The following is a 20,206-nucleotide window of genomic DNA, read 5'->3' as shown; positions in this document are numbered from 1 at the left end:
TAGAATGAACACAAAAAAATGCTCAGAAAAGCCATTCTGTCCTTATTTTAGTACAGCTGGGAGTAGACTAGCCACTTAATTCTAATTCTAAAGCCCAGGTGCTTTGGTGATGTCCCCTTGTTTTCTGCTTCTCTCAATTATGGCTTCTTTCCCCCATCTGGTATGTTTACTCAGGGTTTGATCTATCTCTAACTTGTCTTGCTATTTAGACTGTCAACCTCTTTGAAGCAGGGATGCCCATCTTTCCAAACCTTTATCACTCATAGTACCTAGCATGTCCTTTAAATAGGAATATTCAAAAAATGATTGCTTTGTTGTTGTTTCCCCCCTTTGTTCTTTTTTTCATTCAACTCCAGGTGTGCCTGACTGATTACTTTTTTTAAATAGCAAAAGAGGCTCCATTCTCAAACACAGGAAGCTATGGTGTGAAGTGGACCCAGTGAGAAGGAAATACCCAGCTGTTCGGGCAGGGTTGGTTGGGGGCAAGTGACACAGCCGACAGAGGCAGGTCAGGAAATGGGCTCCCCGGGAAGGCTTACTGTACTCTTCATTCTGACATCCACAAGAGAAAAGAGTTGCAGAGGCAAAGGGACTTTTGGAAGTCAGCCTCCAGTCCCCACCTTTTATGGATGAAGAGCCCAGAGAAGTAAAAGTGGCTCAGCGCACTCTCTCTACTGACTCCTGTCTCCTCAGGCTCTGTTCTCCAAATCGCTTATTTTCCCCCTAATTATAGAAGCATGTATACTCAATACCACAGTTGTGAAATATACTGAAAAGTATGAAAATGAGGAGAGAAATACACCAATGATCCTACAACACAGTGATCACCACACTGGGTGATGGGTGGTCTGGGTGTGGGTGACCTGGGGCTCCCGTGCTTTGACCCCTGCCCATATTCCTCACTTCATCTCACAGGCTCGCCACCTACTCCTACTCATCAGGCAGAAGAGCCTTGTTTCAGTGCTTTCCAAGTGCTCTGCTCTCACTCACCTCTTGTTCCTGCCTGAGGAACTGGTAGTCTTTGTCCTACTGCCTCTGGCCTGGCATCATTCCCACCCCCAGCTACCAGGGCTTTCATTCTCAGCGCAATCATGGTTTCTTCAGGGGCGCTTCCCCATCTCCCAGGCTCACCTAGCTTCCCCTCCTGCAAACGCTGTGCACCTTCTACTTCTCCTTGACCGAGCTCCTTGGTTCTCTCACTACTTCTTTCCTTTATGCCTTTCCTTATGATGCTGGTGGTCTTTTGACCTCTAGCGCCAACCTCTGTGCCCACTAGGCCTGCCAAATAGATGCTTGATAAATGGTTGTGGAAAGAATGAGTAAGTGTGAGGACTGTTATTTCTCTTCTTCCCCTATTGCCTCCTTCTTCCTCTCCCTCACTTCTTTCCTCTCTGCCTCCTGTCTCCCTTTGTCTCTTTTTCCTGGTCTCTTTACACACACACACACACACACACACACACACACACACTTAATTATGAACATAATTCATTCAATAAAACTTCACTAAGGCCCATGAAAATTTGCATACTATTTTTTTGTAGGTAACAGAGCATGAACAATTTACTATTTCAAAGGTTTTTTTTTTCTTTTTTGGTGAAAGGCATTTTTAAATAATTGCGTACTCTACTTATAGAAATGTAATGTAATTTACATATTTCCCCTTTATTGGCCATTTAAGGTTTTTAAAATTTTTCAAAATATAAATAATACTGCAATAACTGTGCAAACAGCTGTCTGCATTTCAGATTCTTTTTTGGATGGATTTCTAAAAGTAGAATAACTGGATTAAGGGAAAAAGCATAAAACAAAACAAACAAAAACCCCCTCTTGAAAACACAGTCAGTAGTCTCCAGAAGAGAATGTTATTCTTGCACCAGCATGCAATTCTTCATATTAAAATGTTTGTCCCTGAATGGTCCTGAAAAGTATAGCTGACTTTGAAATTTGCACTCAGAGGCCAGTCTCAGCCAAGAGCAAGCTCAATGGGTCAAAACTGTTGACCAAAACTAATGAAAGTCTTTTTGCTACCTCCCAAACTTGGTTCTTGCCATTCTGTCCTCTTCTTACTCAAGCACAAACATATCTCAAGGTATGGTTAAATCTTACTTCCTCAATCAAACTCTCATCTCGTTAGCATTTATTATCTGCATATCTTAGGTATCTTTGTTAAAGTTAAGGAGCAAATGCTTGAAGCTTGTCTAACACACTCTGCTATTTTCCTGTGGTGCTTAGAAGACTGTCTAGCACACAGAATTCCTTAAGACAGAAACGTTAATAGATGTTGTGGACTCCTGTTACTTTTAGAATAGCTACTACGTTCTCATTTGGGGACCTCTCCCTTCTCTGCCTGATTGGAGCTCATTCCTGTGGTCCTAGGTTTCCTAACTCAGGATGGGACATGTAGCAATTGTAATTCTGATTCCAGTTCCAACTTGTGGGCTTTTCTCCCTAGCAAGCCATTCATCTGGCTGTCTTAAAGTTCACTCAATTTTGATGCTGTCTTCCTGGGGATGGTGTCAGAGCCCACAGGTTAGGGGCTCAGTCCCACAAGATTGCCCTCACATCCACTTCAGGTGCCAATCACAACACTATACTTCTGACTAACCTGCTATAAACTAGAGGTACTAACCACCTTTCCTTGGTGGTTATTAGGGAGGCTCACAAAACTCAAAGGAACATTTTACTCACTAGATTATTGGTTTATAAGACAAGGATATTGATGGGGAACAGAGATAGCTATGGACAAATCACAAACCCAGGGCAGCACATTGACAAGTCCTTTAAACAAGCAGAGGGGGCAGCCCGGGTAGCTCAGCGGTTTAGTGCCACCTTCAGTCCAGAGGGTGATCTTGGAGACCCAGGATTGAGTCCTACATCGGGATGCCTGTGTGGAGCCTGCTTCTCCCTCTGTCTGTGTCTCTGCCTCTCACTCTCCCTCTCTCTCTCTGTGTCTCTCATGAGTAATAATAATAATAAAAAAAGAAATTAGGGATCCCTGGGTGGCGCAGCGGTTTGGCGCCTGCCTTTGGCCCAGGGCGTGATCCTGGAGACCCGGGATCGAATCCCACATCGGGCTCCCAGTGCATGGAGCCTGCTTCTCCCTCTGCCTGTGTCTCTTCCTCTCTCTCTCTCTCTGTGTGTGACTATCATAAAAAAAAAAAAAAAAAATAAGCAAGCAGAGGGACATTCCTCTACAGACTCAACTGCCTTGATGTTAATACTTTGCTAAGGGCAAAAGGCAAACTTAGCCTGACCCCCAGGATCCTGTGAGCCTACTTTAATGTATAAAAATTCCTTTAGAAATCTCCTTTATCTCTAAACCCTCCAATATATGTGTTGGCAATCATCCCTCAAGGACATGACTCACTGATATACATCTGAAGGATCTCATAACTCAGGTCTTATTAGATAGTAATAAGTGACTTTTTCCCAACAATAGCTAGGCCCCTCAAGGTCCTGGAAACCTTGCTTCCAAAATTCCTTAGAGAGTACACTATCCCCAAACCCCTTCCAACTCCTAGGTATATAATCAGCCACTCCTCACAAGCCCAGGGCAGCAGTTATTACTGCCCAGGAGTCCTGTCCCCATGCTTTAATAAAACTACCATTTTGCACCAAAGGTATCTCAAGAATTCTTTCTTGGTCTACATCTCCGGACCTTACTTATATTCCAAAACTTCATCAGATATAACTCAGAACAGTCAGATAGAAGAAATGTATAGGGCAAGGTATGGGGAAAAGAAAGAGCATCTGCACTCTCGCCAGACACATGTCTCCCCAACCTGTTCACCAACCTGGAAGCCCTCCAAACCCAGTCCGTTTGGATTTTTTATGGAGGTTTCATTTAGCAGGCATGATTGATAAACCATTAGTCATTGGTGACTAAACTCACCTCAAAGTTGGGAGGGGTCGGTAGCTTCCAACCCTCTAAACACAAGGTTGGTTCCCTTGGCAACCACCCTCACCTTTGGTGCTTTCCAAATGTCAACTTATTAGCATAACAAAAGACACCTTTATCACTCTCCTCACTCAGGAAATCTCTAGTGTTTTAGGGGCTTGGTGCCAGAAAAAAAAGGTAGGAAGACTGAATATATATTTCTTATTTTAAATTAAATCAGAACATGATATTCCGATGGGCCAATATGAGCTCTTTCTGGGATTTGTGGTTGAAGCTATTGAGCAAAAGCATTTCTGTTAGAACATGATCTAGGGGTTCAGTGTAGCTTGGAGCTGCTGGTAGTCAGATTTCCTCCCCATGGAGAAAATCCATTTGAGGATGAAGGTAGTAAGAAGGAAAGTAGAGCCAAGGGAAAGAATCTAGAAGACATCATCTGAGTACAAGCCACAAGCTCTGTCCTCTTATATGAAATGATAAGTTCTCCTTTCCTCCTTTTTATTTACTTACATTAGATTTGAATATTTGTCACTTGCAACTAAATGAGACCTTACTACCCCAACTCTACTTCTGATAGTAATAGACATTGAAATAAGCACGTTATCCTGTGTATTTAGTTGCCATTTTATATTCAACACTGCTCATCTTTGGAATGGGAGTTACATCCTAATTCCCAAGAAAGGTTAATTTTTATGAGTTCATAAGCCCTTAAGAATAACTTTTTATCTGATGTTTGCCTCTCAGCCCTGTTATTTCCCTCAAGCCATCTTGCTTCTGTTTGACTTTAAGAAAATGAAAGTTAGTGATTTCAAATTACATTTTAATTATTTCCTTCATAATAAACCAAATTGCATTTTAAAAGCTAAAGACATCTTCTGCTCTTGAACTTAGAGCTGTAGCTTTTAATGAAATCTGCTGTACTTTTAAAAAAGTTAATAAATTTTCTACATCTTACCATGCAGCCTATCTTTTTTTTTTTTTAAAGAGATGATCAATGTTTAATTTTGCTTATTATGGTGTTCTTTTTATTAGAGTCATAGAGAAACCTCTCTTCTGCTTAGGTATTTCCACGTAATACATGTTTAATTTCATCTCTGACAAACTTTGGTTTAAGCTTTACAATTCTAGCGAACTGAATCTCTCCCCTTAGAGACATTCTAAATTCACTGAAAAAATCTGAGAGAAGTTTATCTCTAGAAGAATCATATTAATTTGTGAGGTGCTTATTTTGAGAGGGAGAGAGAGAAAGCGGAGGGAGGGGGGCAGAGAAAGGGAGAATCCTAAATCACATACCTAGTGGGAAACCGGACTTGGGGCTCAATTTCAGGAACCTGAGATGATGACCTGAGCTGAAATCAAGAGTGAGTTGCTTAATTGATAGAGCCACCCAGGAGCTCCAGTGAGGAGTTTATTTTGCAATATAGTCTGTCTAATACCACTTTATCAAATGCAAGCTTGTGTCATTCCTCATAAATTTGACTTGACTTTATCTACATGAGGTAAGTTTATCCAAACTTGTTAATTACCCAAATGTTTCTTTTCAGATGTGAATAGAGTTTGGGTTTACTTTATCTTTAAATGGAAATACCTAAAACAAACAAAATAAAATAAAATAAAATAAATGGAAATACCTAAAATAAATTAAATATTTTTATTGCTTTTTCACTTACACATACTTTAAAAAAATCATAGAATATTCAAGTGTGTAAAATACATATAAAAAATCTCAAGGGGCCATTAAGTTTTGTGTATAACTTTCCTGACGTTTATGCATATTTAAACATATAAACATAGTTTGAATCAAATCTTACATACTAGTCTTTACTGCCCACCTCCCACAAAGGTAGGCACAATTAGCACATCATGGTTATTTTTACAATATGACTTCATGAAGATTTACCTTATTCTATATACGGTAGCTTAGTATCCTATTGGATGACTGTACATTAAAATAACAAATCCTCTTCTAGTGGAATTTAGGTTGGTTCTAGGTTTGTGCTATTATAAACATTGCCTAGAAAACACTACATTATCTATATCTTGACCCAATTATCAGACAATTCCCTTAAATATTCAACAAAATTTGTTTTAAAATTTTAGGTAAACCACTGCTATTCAACATAGTTCTAGAAGTCCTAGCCTCAGCAATCAGACTCAAAAAGAAATAAAAGGCATTCAAATTGGCAAAGAAGAAGTCAAACTCTTCCTCTTTGCAGATGACATGATACTCTACATAGAAAACCCAAAAGACTCCACCCCAAGATTGCTAGAACTCATACAGCAATTTGGCAGTGTGGCAGGATATAAAATCAATGCCCAGAAATCAGTGGCATTTCTATACACTAACAATGAAACTGAAGAAAGAGAAATTAAGGAATCAATCCCAGTTACAATTGTACAAAAAGCCTAAGATACCTAGGAAAAAATCTAACAAAGAGGTAAAGGATCTATACCCTAAAAACTTCAGAACACTTCTGAAAGAAATTGAGGAAGACACAAAGAGATGGAAAAATATTCCATCATGGATTGGATGAATTAATACTGTGAAAATGTCTATGCTACCCAGGGCAATTTACACATTTAATGCAATCCCTATCAAAATGCCATAGACTTTCTTCAGAGAGTTGGAACAAATCATCTTAAGATTTGTGTGGAATCAGAAAAGACCCCGAATAGCCAGGGAAATATTGAAAAAGAAAATGAGAGCTGGGGCATCACAATGCCAGATTTTAAGTTGTACTACAAAGCTGTGATCATTAAGACAGTGTGGTACTGGCACAAAAACAGACACATAGATCGATGGAACAGAATACAGAACCCAGAAATAGGCTCTCAACTCTATGGTCAGCTAATATTTGACAAAGCAGGAAAGACTATTCACTGGAAAAAGGGCAGTCTCTTCAATAAATGGTGCTGGGAAAATTGGACAGCCATGTGCAGAAGAATGAAACTAGACCATTCTCTTATACCACACAAAAAGATAAACTCAAGATGAAAGATCTAAATGTGAGACAAGATTCCATCAAAATCCTAGAGGAGAATGAACACAGGCAATACCCTTTGTGAACTTGGCCACAGCAACTTCTTGCAAGATACATCCATGAAGGCAAGGGAAAGAAAAGCAAAAATGAACTATTGGGACCTCATCAAGATAAAAAGCTTCTGCACAGCAAAAGAAAAAGTCAACAAAACTAAAAGACAACCTACAGAATGGGAGAAGATATTTGCAAATGAGCTATCAGATAAAGAGCTAGTATGCAAGATCTATAAAGTCCTTATTAAACTCAACAGCAAAGAAACAAACAATCCAATCATGAAATGGGCAAAAGACATGAACAGAAATCTCACAGAGGAAGGCATAGACATGGCCAACAAGCACATGAGAAAATGCTCCGCATCACTTGCCATCAGGGAAATACAAATCAAAACCACAATGAGATACCACCTCACACCAGGGAGAATGGGGAAAATTAACAAGACAGGAAACAACAAATGTTGGAGAGGATGTGGAGAAAGGGGAAACCTCTTGCACTGTTGGTGGGAATGTGAACTGGTACAGCCACTCTGGAAAACTCAAAGAGTTAAAAATAGAACTGCCCTATGACCCAGCAATTGCACTGCTGGGGATTTACCCCAAAGGTACAGATGCAGTGAAACGCCGGGACACCTGCACCCCAATGTTTATAGCAGCAATGACCACAATAGCCAAACTGTGGAAGAGCCTCAGCGTCCATCGAAAGATGAATGGATAAAGAAGATGTGGTCTATGTATACAATGGAATATTACTCAGCCATGAGAAACAACAAATACCCACCATTTGCTTCGACGTGGATGGAACTGGAGGGTATTATGCTGAGTGACCTAAGTCATTGGAGAAGGACAAACATTATGTAGTCTCATTCATTCAGGGAATATAAAAAATAGTGAAAGGGATTATAGGGGAAAGGAGAGAAAATGAGTGGGAAATATCAGTGAGGGAGTCAGAACATGAGAGACTCCTAACTCTGGAAAATGAACAAGGGGTAGTAGAAGGGAGGTGGGCGGGGGGTTGGGGTGACTGGGTGATGGGCACTGAGGGGGGCACTTGATGGGATGAGCACTGGGTGTTATGCTATATGTTGGCAAATCGAACTCCAATAAAAAAACATACAAAAAAAGTTTTAGGTAACATTGCTGGATTAAAGAGTATGCCTATTTAATATTTTAACACATATTGCCAGATAGTCTGCCAAGAAAATGATAAGAAATTACAACACCATCAAGACCACGTAAGAGGGCCTATTCTCACTATTGAAACCTCTAGGCCAGTATTTCTTAAAATACGGTTTTGGTATAACCCACAGCCTTAGATGTATATAGAGACATCAATGAGGGCCTCACAGGCAAACTAATTCATAGTAATTGAAATGGACTGAGCCTAGGAATCTTTATTTTTATAAGTTTGGGAAACGTTATTCTAGCCACATCGTTTTTAGAAGGCATTTACTAAACAAATGGTTAAAGATTTGTTCTCATATCTTAAACTACATTTATCTGGGTATATCTTTCCAAATATTTATTGGTTATTTCTCCCTCTGTCTCAACTGTCAGCATATCTATTCTGTCCTTTTTTCATCTGAGAAAAAAGGGTTTCATTTTTTATTGATTGATACCATCTTATTTTAAGTATATTAACTTTCTCCAAGTCATATATCCTATAAATATGTGTTCATATTCTTGTTACTTGTGTGATAGGATTTTTTTGGCCATGGAAAAATTAATAATTTCTGCGCAGTAAAATCATTCAGTCTTCTTGACACCCTCAGCTCTCCTCCAATCCCCCGCCAAATATTAAAACCATCTTTTAGATCATCTCTTGTTACTTAGCTAAAATTTTTTAACCAATCTAGAACCTATTTTTATATATTTATTTTTAAATAAAAAGTGAATTTCTAAACATTACTGAACAGTCTTCTAATACTGCCTTACCTGAAAAACAAAATGCTAGGAGTCTGAGGCCACTCTAATTTTTTCCTTACCTTTAATAACATTTTTTTTCATGTTGATATTCAGAAAACCTACTAAGTAAGAATACATTCATTTTTATAGCACTTGGAAAGCTTGGTCAATATATTTTTTCTAAGTTTCTTGTCATTTTTTTAACCCCAAAGATATTTTCTAATAGTTTAAAAAATAATTCATTTACTCTGTTTTCTTTATATTTTCTTTTTTTTAAAGATTTATTTATTTATGATAGACACAGAGAGAGAGAGAGAGAGAGAGAGAGAGGCAGAGACACAGGCAGAGGGAGAAGCAGGCTCCATGCACCGGGAGCCCGACGTGGGACTCGATCCCGGGTCTCCAGGATCATGCCCTGGGCCAAAGGCAGGCGCCAAACCGCTGAGCCACCCAGGGATCCCCTATATTTTCTATCATGTAGAAGAAATTTGGTGTTATAGGGCTTTCCTCTGTATCAATTCTATTTCTAAAAGTTTATATGTAAACATCTAAGAGGTAATATTAACAGAAGACATCTATATACAGATTACTACCTAGCTATGTTATTATTTATACTAATAATATTATAAGTATAATGATAAATAATATATTCAATATTTTTCTTCAGCCAGCAAATAAAATATGGGCAGAAAGAGCTAAGGATAACATATGAAAATACTTTTGTTTCAATGTTCAGAGGAAAGGCAGGGTGGAGGTGGTGGGGGGGTGGGTTTGTACCCTTGCATACAAGATTTCCACAGCATAAAAGAGTAACAAAACCCATGCAAGAAAATACATACCTCAAACTGCTGCAGTTATCACTGGGAAAGGAGACCAGGAATGACTTTTTTCCTACTTATTTTGACTGCTTCAGTATGCTCTGGGCATGCTTTTATAACAAGAAACTCAATACATATTCTTACTTTGAAGCTAATCCTGAGCAAATTGGCATCATTGAGTCCTCTGAGTTGAAGAAACAGCTACCACAGTGGCCTGGGAAAGCAATGAGCTGCCTGGTACAGCTGGAGTACATGGGCTGCTAGGAGTAAAGGGGCTTTGCAAGGAAGGAAAAGGGAAAAATTGGAAATGCAGCGCTGAGAATCCCTGAGACATCTCAGACATGACCTTGAATTGCCCACAGGGTGTGTTTCTCCTCCTTTAGAGCTTTGACATTCTATGGCTCTTCTTTTTATTTCTACCTTAGGCAAAGAGAATATCTCTTAGCAATTTTTGTTTCCTTTATATTTTATAGCATTTTAGCACCTTAACCAAAAGGAAATAAAATGGCAAAAAAAAAAAAAAAGGAAATAAAATGGCATAGACCACATTATTTGATAACAAGTTATTTGATATTAATATTTTTATCTTTTACTCATAAGGAAAATACTATATTTGGCTTTTATTCATTTTTCATGGGTTTTGTTTTTTTCAATAAAATTCTAAAACTATTTAATCATTAAAAAAATATTTTTAAAGTATTAGTGATGCCTTGAATCAAGATGAAAAAATAAATTAGTATCTTAAAACCCATGTGCGGGATCCCTGGGTGGCGCAGCGGTTTGGCGCCTGCCTTTGGCCCAGGGCACCATCCTGGAGACCCGGGATCGAATCCCACATCGGGCTCCCGGTGCATGGAGCCTGCTTCTCCCTCTGCCTATGTCTCTGCCCCTCTCTCTCTCTCTCTCTCTCTGTGACTATCATAAATAAATAAAAATTAAAAAAAAAAAAACCCATGTGCTTGTATTACTCAGAACGCTCATGTATAGTCAAATGACTAATATTCAATGTCAAACAGTATAAGATTTAGGAAGTTTTTCTTTCATATTTCAAAACTTCTTAAAGGATAAGGACTGAACTGTAATTGGCACACTTTTTTCTTCCTTCATCTCTTTCCTTCTTCAACATGCCAGCTTTACTCTGTCAGTCTGTGGACAGGCTCCTTCAATGAAAGGGTATTTTATTTAATCTCTGACAAGACAGAGAAGAAAAATACTCTGACATTCTCTTTAGAAGAGAATTGAGGAGAGACCCTAATTAGCCTAGTTTGGGTCACGTGTCCATCTACAAGGCAATCACTACTCCCTGTAAAATGGGTACAGCAGTTACTAGCCCTGGTCTTGAGGAGGGAGGGAAATTGTTCCTTAGCAGAAGAACAGTATGAGAGAGGGCTAGGTAGACACAATTAGCCATAGCCAGATTTTCTATTTTCAACAGCAAAAGACATTTTTAGATCTCTGATACTACTAAACATGTATAGAAACATGTTTTTGGGTAGTGGGGTGGAAAGCCTTGAATGAATACACTATTCTATAGATCAGAGGAATATTTCTGGAAAAGCTGTTTGTAAAACAAGTATGTGTCAAAGTATTACACTTTTGCACTAAAGAGCTGGTTCCCTGATAGGTATTCAAATTCTTCCACTGCAAAACATGGACCCAAAATCTGTGGGAAGTTAAGCGTCTATAACTGGCATGTCTCCCAGGTTAGCAACCTGAGAACCAACCTAACAAAACAGTTTTCTAAGTAAAAACTAAATGGGTCCCACAGCAATTCTGATTTGGCAGAAATGAAACCATTTTGAGTGTAAAGATTATGTTCAAATGGCCATAGTTAAGAAAAACAAATTCCTTGAGCATACTTTGCCAAGATGATGTTTTATATGATTATTCCAAAATTTTCAAGGACCAGTTTTCTGTCATGGGAAACTGGGACACTCTTTTCTGTCAGTACTGTCTCAAGATGCTACAAGAAGGCAGTAAATGTTATGACTATATCTTTGATCAAGATGGTCTGTCTGCCAGGTTGTCTATGTCAAGAACACATTTCTCTGGGTGTGAGGCCAAACAACTGGTGATGCAGGCAAAAAACACTCATCATAGATCATATTCTCCAGTCAGTTTTAACTTTGTGTGGCTTAGAAAAGTCTTTAAAGCTATTTCTGGCCTCAGTTCAGTGTCCAGATTGAAGACAGATAGAATTAACTATGTTAGGCTGTTGTGCTTGCACATGGGGTGTCCTTGGGTGAGAAAACTTTGTGTACCATCTTTCTTTTTTCAGTGCATTTAAGAATCCAAATGCTTATTGGGTTATTCTCACCAATGTGTTCAAAAGATGTGTTACTATCTAAAGAGTATGTTGAGAAATGATAGCCAGTGCTTCTTAAAAAGAACAAAACAAACAAAAGAGAATGTAAGTGCTTTGACATATTTTAATTTCAAATGGACAATTTCATATGTGAAGAAAGTCAGTAGGAATGAGTTTTCCAGGTAGAAAACAATATGCACAGCCTTAAAAATAATATATATCCAATATACAGACCCCCCCCCCCCCCCCCCGCCACACACACACACATACACTAAATGCTGAAGGGGTAGGCAATTTGCTTACCAGATTTAAATAGCACCTGGGGGACTTCTCCTTTCATCCAAGGGGACATAACAGGTGCTGTATTTACTTTCTTGCTGGAAACAATAAAAAACTGGACAAAACACATGAAAGTTGTTTTCAAGATAACAGATGTCAGGCCAGGAAGAACAGTGATCTCTCAAAGACAGGAAAGAAATAAGCTGAGCCCTAGGATGATGTCAGCTTACTGCCCAAAAGGATTTCCAGGTCACAATACAAGAAGGGGAGACTGAGTCAGAGTCTAGGACATGCGCTGGGTTAAAGAGATGGAGTCAACATTCAAGGCAGACCAAGATGGCTGGAGTTCACAGGACAGAGTGCTAAAGATGGGAGAGCTGTTAGAGAGGAAATTCTCAGACTCTTCCAAGGGTCCCTCTTAAGTGTTGAACAAGAATTGTGAACATTGCATATGTGTGATAGAACTACCTACTTGGGGCTCCTGGAAAGAACCACCCAGAAGAATCAGAGGGACAAATGTTCAGTGCTTACAAGGAGCTGGGAATAGCACAGTTTCCATTCATCACAGTGGTTATTCTCATATCAATGAAACATTTTATGCTTTAAAATTGAGACATTTAAGCAGAGCAACACTTCATTGTACTGGTATTTAGGCCAGATCCTAACTTACAATGTCACAGGCCTACTTTACAAGTGTCACAGAAAATGCAAACAGGCCTGTATTTGCAGTCAGGAGAAAAAGAGCCTCCTTTTACAAGCTGTAGAATAGAAAATCTTCTCATCCTAGTCTTAGAACATTGCAGGAAAGGTAAGTGACTTACTCAAACAGAAATTACTGGAATCTAGGGATGTGAGTCTAAATCCAACCATTTTACCTATACTTATAATTGTTTCTTCCTATCACTATGTCTTGTGTTAAGGCAGCACAATATTAAGTGTAATATAATCGTCCCTCCTTATCTGTGGTTTTGCTTTCCACAGTTCCAGTCACCCATACTCAACTGCAGTCCAAAGCAGATGATGCTCCTTCTAACATATGGTCAGAAGCTCAAGAGTAGCCTAACGCTATGTCACAATATCTACATCATTCACCTTCCTGCATCTCATTTCATAGTTGTTTTACCATCTCACACCCTCACAAGAAGAATAAGTTCAGTAGAGTAAATATTTTTAATGGGAGAGACCACATTCACATAACTTTTATACAGTATATTCTTATAATTGTTCTATTTTCTTTTAAGTTTTGTTAATCTTTCTTTTAAAGTAGGCTTCAGGGCATCCCTGGATGGCTCAGCAGTTTAGTGCCTGCCTTCAGCCCAGGGCGTGGTCCCAGAGTCTTGGGATTGAGTCCCACGTTGGACTCCCTGCATGGAGCCTGCTTTTCTCTCTGCCTCTCTCTCTCTCTGTCTCTCATGAATAAAATAAAAAATAAAATGAAATAAAATAAAATAATAAATAAAGTAGGCTTCATGCCCATCATGGAGCTCAATGCGGGACTTGAACTCATAACCTTGAAAACAAGACCTGAGCTGAATTAAAGAGTTAAATGCTTAACCAACTGAGTCACCCAGTTGTCCTTAGTTATTGTTAATCTGTGCCTAATATACAAATTAAACTTTATCACATGGATGTATAAGAAAAACACAGCATATAGTGTTCAATACTATCTACAGTTTAGGCATCCATTGGGGGTCTTGGAATGTATCCCCGTGGATAAGGAGGGACTCCTGTATCTCTTCTTATCTGAGCATTAGGCCACTTGAAGTGCTGATAAAGACTGAGAAAGACTGCTTTGTGGACTTCTGTGTCAATAATAATTTCAAAGTTTTAGAACTATATAAACGAGACTGAACTGTTGCTGAGATAGATCATTGAAGGAATATCAGGACCCATTTTTCCCCTCTTCTGCCTGAATCAATAGCTCAGCTTCATTCTAGTCCTTTACAGTTAGGTGGGATCATGTAACTATGTTTCAGCCAGTAGAATGTTTTCCCCTTTGAGGCATGGACTATAAAATCTCTCTCTGCATAATCTTTCTCTTTTGTCATCTTCCTTGGTTACATTGCAGCCATATCTGTAGCATGGACACGTCACAAGGAAAAAGCTAAGAGAGCCCTGAATAACTCTACAGACCACAGCCCTCCCCCTTCACCCTGCTAGACACTGAGCAGTGATGTGAGAGAAGGAAAGACTTACTAGGTTAAACCACTAAGATTTTGGAGTCATTTATAGGGCAGAAAACCTATTGTAAAAGATATATCTACTTTGTCTTAGGTCAAAAGATGAAGTTTATCAGTGGGGGGGGGGCAAAGATTTTTATGTATTGCCTACTAAAATTAGCAAAGATTAATGATTCAATTTAGAAAATACAAATTTAACAATTTCCTTACGAAATTTAATGGTCATTTTATTCTTTAAACTTGGTATACAATGTCGGGTAGTAATTATTTATACTTTAATTGAGGAGGGGAGCCTACGACCAGGGAGAAACATATTCAGCCCCTTTTCATTATCTATCTAAGGCTCTTGAAAAATTTATAAAACCTATAGGTCTCCTAGCTTTCATTTTTCAAAAGATAATTTCTTGCTTGGAATGAGTAAGATTTGGAGCTCATACTGTGAGGAGCTCACCAAGACCATTTTTTATTGAACACTGAGCACTTAGTGGTCAAAGAATACACTTTGTCAAAGTTAGGTAGGAATGACCTTGCTAACAACTCAGAGTCCAATAAGGAAGTTAAAGGGTAAGATTTTTGCTAGGATTATGTTATTTCAATGAATTACTCATATAAAGGAAACTGAATTTCATACCCTACTTCACTCAATAGTTGGTGTTATAGTGGCAGGGTGGGTTTTCCTCCCCCGCCCACTCCTTAATTCCTCCTCTTCCTTTCAAGGTTAAGTGTAAAGCAGAAAACAAATGCTATTTCGTAGTAGTAGCTCCAGAATTTCTGTGGAAGAGGGCCATAATGCATATAGTCTGGATGGAAAAGGGGCTGATCACTGACATTGCTTCACAAGGGTACTATTTTTATTTTTATTTAAGGGGATTTATTATTTATTTTTATTGAAGGGAATACAACAACAATGTTCACTAAAGATACTTTTATTCCTAGGCTATACATGATATTGAGAAAATGTCAACTGTTTATACACATATATTTTTCTTTGGGGTCGCTTGAGGGAGCTGGTATTTTTTTAAGTGGGAGATAATAGGAACTCCAAAGATGTTATTTTGTGGGCAATTATGAAACATTTACTGAGTACTTGCAAAGTGCCAAGCATTGGTCTAAGCACTGGAGATAGACCAGCAAACAAAACACACAGATCTGTTCCCTCATGGAATTTACATATTTGTGGGGGATACAGGTGATAAAAAATTACCTAAAATATATAGTATACAGTACAGGAGGATAAACAGATGTATGTAAGATATATGTATGTATATAATACCTAGAAGTCTACAAAAAGTGACAGACAGGACAAGAGGTGTTAGGGGCAAGGGAAGAGAAGAAATACTTTAGACTTATGGTAGGTTGGCTGGCCAGATCCTACAGAGTAGGTCTCAATGAGATATTTGAGTTAAAACCTAAAAGAAGTGATCCATGTGGGTATCTGGAGTAGATAATTCTAGGTGGCAAGAATATCAAGAGCAAAGGTCCTGAGGCAGGAATTTAACTTGTTCTATTGAGGACAATATAAACTGATCATAGTGATCAAATTGCAGATGCCATCTGCTAAGGTTAGACAACTGTGAAAAGGCCTTTTTTTTCCTCCTCTCTCTCCTTGATCCTGAGCCCTGAGGGCACTCAGTTGGAAACCAATGAGCGGAAGTATTGACTGAAGGTCAACACAAGGAAAGATGTGCCCCTGAAGTGGGAAAACTGGCTGAATGTCATCAAACATACCAGAAGGTGGGGTTGGGGATGGGTGCAATGTGTCTCTCCAGGCTGTATGTGTTCCCTCAGATTAAGAACTGAGTCTCTGTGCCAGTGAGAAAAAATGAAGCAAAAGAAATAGCTCTGTGGAATGTGGCAAATGAAGCCAAACTGTATTGATCACTAGCTTTAAAATGTCTCCTTTCAGAAATCCAACAAGTGGAAAAAATGGTTTCTGAGTAAGAAAACTACCTCATAGAATCATGAACCTTCATAGCAAACTTAAAAATTGCCTAATTGAACTTACTTATTTTATGAAAGAGAAAAAGAAGCCCAGCTAAGGAAATTGATTTTGAGAGGTTAAATGATATCTCCAGCATGATAAAACCAGTTGGGAGCCAAATCAGGTTGTCTGGCTCCCTTTTCAATGCTGTTTCTTCAACAATTTAAGTGATATTTCCCCCCTTTTAAGTGTGATTATCTCTGAGATTCTATTCTGGAAGGAATTGGTGCCTTAAAGCAACATAAATGGCTATAGGCAATGTAATATAATAGAAGCCTTTTGACTCAGCCCCAGGTTTAAGTCTTGGTTGTAAAGGCATGACCTCACTGACTAGAAGGTTGAGATACTATCCCTTTCCTCCTGGCTTTGTTGAGAAGACTATATGTGAAGTGCTTGGCACATATTAGGAATTCATGAACTATAATGGCAAGGGCCTCGGAAGGAACTTATCTATGAAGGAATATCACATTTTGTCTGATTGCCTCCAAATCTAAACATTCCTCACCCGAGTTTGTGGAGATACATTAATATCCACAAGGCCTGCCAAAGGATCTTGTTCGCTTGATGTCAGACCACATGGGAGAATAAGGCAGATTGGCCTTGTGAGTGCATCAGAAGGCTTCCCAGGAGGCAGACAAGCAGTGTTTTTGAAAAATCCATTACAAGTCAACCTTTAGTCAGAGTACATACCCATCTCACTTCCATCCTATCATATGGAGGGCAAGATTGGGTCTCAGTGTAGATGCAGTGAAGCTCCACAAACATCACCGTGTTTCCAAGACAACAGTGTGCGAAATGATGGTGAAGGCGCAATCACCAGACTGGTGAAGCAGGGGTTTTAATACAGGATCCTATTACAGACCTACGAGCTGTGAACTCTTTCCATCTAAATGCAGGGCAAACACTATTACATTTTTGGGACAACCGTGTGTGAAATGATACTCCCTGTTAAAATAGCTGGGGTGCAGAAGCCAATGCTCTACGGTAAAAAGCTTATTCCAGACTTATGAGCTGCTACTTTGCTTCCTTCAGGCAAGGGTCGGTGGATGTCTAGTAGTTCAGTCTTGTCCCTGACTTTGGGGGCCCTAGCACACTTGTACAGATTCACTGAGGCATGTGGGTAACTGCTGCCCAGTACTCAGCTCTGCTCAGTTTGTGACTACTCCTATGAGGCTCTGCGAATAACAGCTTGAGTAATGCTCCTCCAAGTGGTTATGTCCTCTCATTCACTGCAAAAGTGCCTGAAATTTCAACGTAAAATCCCTCTCAAGGCATCCTGCCATTTAGAAGATAAATATACGCTTGGGCACTTCCCACACAATGGGAATTAACTGATCAAAGAATATTTTCTCACATTTACAGGCAAGGTCATAGCCATGAACCTACCTTGCAGAGAGTCTGTCATAACCACAAAGACTCTGTGGAGAGGCCTTTGAGAAGGACCTTCAAAATTACAATATGGATCAACAGGAAAAAATTGAGAGCAAGTGCCTTGGAAAGTGATTATTTTTCTAAAACAAAATCTTTCCTTTTATTTGGAAGATGTTGTATTTAAGGTTCCTTTTTCAATTCAAAGATAATTAAAATTGAAAATGACATAGTTTCTAAAGGTTTTCCTAGAACAGATACAAGTCCTGGAAAAATGGATTTTATTAGATCAAAACTCATGTTCTTCTCTTTAAACAGCCTTGAACAAAGACTGCTTGTAGAGTACAGAAGGCAATATCAAAGCTGTGTCTCACTGTCGTTCAAACTCCTTTTTGCACTGCTCAGAAGCTGAGGGTGTTCCACTTTCCTGACTTGGAGGAGTTGGATCCAAATTAGAAGTCAGATGGTCTGACTTTAATATTCTATCTGAGGCTCATGAAAAGAAGTTTGAATTGTGATCAAAATTTGACTCTACCGTTATGGTTGAACATTATGACAAGACACAAAGAGATGGAAGGAGATGAATTTTCTTCAAATGATTCATTTGAACACTTGAGAGTTATTAACAGATGGAATTATATGGCTTGTTGTCATGAGCCAGTAAATCTACCGAGGTTCTCATGGTGTTCTCAAGACTATGGAAAGATATAGCAAATTATAAGACATGATCTCTGCTCTTATGGAGTTGACAGTCACCTTTAATAAACAGAAATTAAGAATTTTTAACACATAAATAAAAAAGTACAACCAAACATTAAATTTGTGAATTAAATTGACTGACTGAAGCAATTCCCCAGCTGTTGGGAGAGGCTGGGAAGATGAGCAAAGATATCAGAAAAAGGCCTGGTGGACCTGGGGGCTCAAGAAGGAGTTCAAGTTCAGGTGGGACTCGGAAATACAAAGAAGAGGGTACAAGGCATTCCTCAGTCCAAATGAACAAGACAACCATGAAGTTTGACTAAATCAATTGATGTGCAAGAGTGACGAAGCCTCTGAGTAAATCAACGCCATACGACATGACGTAAATGACTTGAAAGAGCAATACAACTTAACTTTACCCAACTGGAATGATGGACCATGAATGGATGGTTTCTTAGGTCCTTTTAGGGGGCCGAGCAGATACGTAAAGGAGGGGAGGTGGTTATGCCTGAGAAAATAAGGAGTGGTGGCAACTGTTGGAAACTCTGTGTGCCTAGCCTAAAGGCAATCAAATAATAAAAGCATTTGACAGGTAACACAGCAGTGGGCTGACTGCTAAATTGTAGCAACATTCATAATTCCTCCGGCTGTTCTTTGTCTCAACCTAGAATTTTCGCACACTCGGTATTAATAGTACCCTTTTCCTGGACTCAACTTGAGACCCCCAATGACCCCCAACCCCTAACTGACTTCCCCAGGTGTCATTTCCACTCCTCTACTTCATTAACTTATGCTAATACTGAACTAGAACATTTTGTTTCCAGAAATGACCCCAAGCTTTCCTATCTCCTCCTTTTACTCTCTTCTCTTCCCTCTGTCTCAACTATTTTTTTCACCAGAGTCCTCCTTACTCTTGAAGGCTCTGTTAGTTATGCCTTGGTTCTCAGTGGTAGAAACCCAACCCAGATGAGCTTTACTAAAACACAGATTGCTTAGCTCAGCATTTGAAGTCTAGGTGTTGCCTTAGCCCTATAGACCAGAACGACTCTGCTCTTTATCTTCCCAGTCTCTTGCAGCTCTGTGTTTTGTTTCCTTTTTTCCCCGTGGATTTGCCTCATTCTGTCTTTTTGTGGCCATAATCCCTTGTATGTGGTGGTGGGGGTGAGGGGAGAGGTCAGTCAAGGGGAATGTGGAAAGCAAAGCAGATCCAGAAGTCCATCGTCCTAGCTTAGTGACCCTGGAGGAAGGAGCACTCTTACTTCCAGTATCTATGAATAAAAATGTCAGAAATAACTGATTGGCCTGACTTGCATCATTTGCTACGGCACAGGATACTATGAAAGGTCAAGTATTAGCCACAAGGTCCTCTGTTAGTCAGAGGTACCACATGGGGTAGGAAGACTCCTTTCCACAAAGAAAGGGAAGGGAAATCTACCAAAAGGTGTATAGGAATTCTGAGCAACCATACCCAACAATAACCGCCATCAACCACACCAGCCTTGATCTAGGACCTAACTTCAAAAAGCAGGAGAGCCTTAGCATAGAATTCATTAAACAGCCTGAGCTCAAATTCTAGTGCTAATACTTCCTGGTTGCATAAACTTGAACTAATTAACCACTAGGCACTCGTAAAGTGGAGGTGACATGAGCTTCCTCTTGCCCCATGCTAAATGTGTTGTGAAAAGTTAAGTGAAACAGTATATGCAGTGTCCCCAGTTCTTAGAATATAGGAAATGCCCAAT

General features: G+C 39.3%; 1 pseudogene; it reads right to left on the bottom strand.

Moving 5' to 3' along the window:
- Positions 1-1,093, bottom strand: part of LOC100686482 — a 51,068-nt pseudogene extending 49,975 nt beyond the window's left edge.
- Between the last annotated feature and the right edge of the window lie 19,113 nt (positions 1,094-20,206).

The sequence above is a fragment of the Canis lupus genome, chromosome 20 (genome assembly GCF_011100685.1).
Source record: "Canis lupus familiaris isolate Mischka breed German Shepherd chromosome 20, alternate assembly UU_Cfam_GSD_1.0, whole genome shotgun sequence".
In the NCBI taxonomy this organism is placed as follows: Eukaryota; Metazoa; Chordata; class Mammalia; order Carnivora; family Canidae; genus Canis; species Canis lupus.
This window is presented reverse-complemented; position numbering and strand designations above follow the sequence as displayed.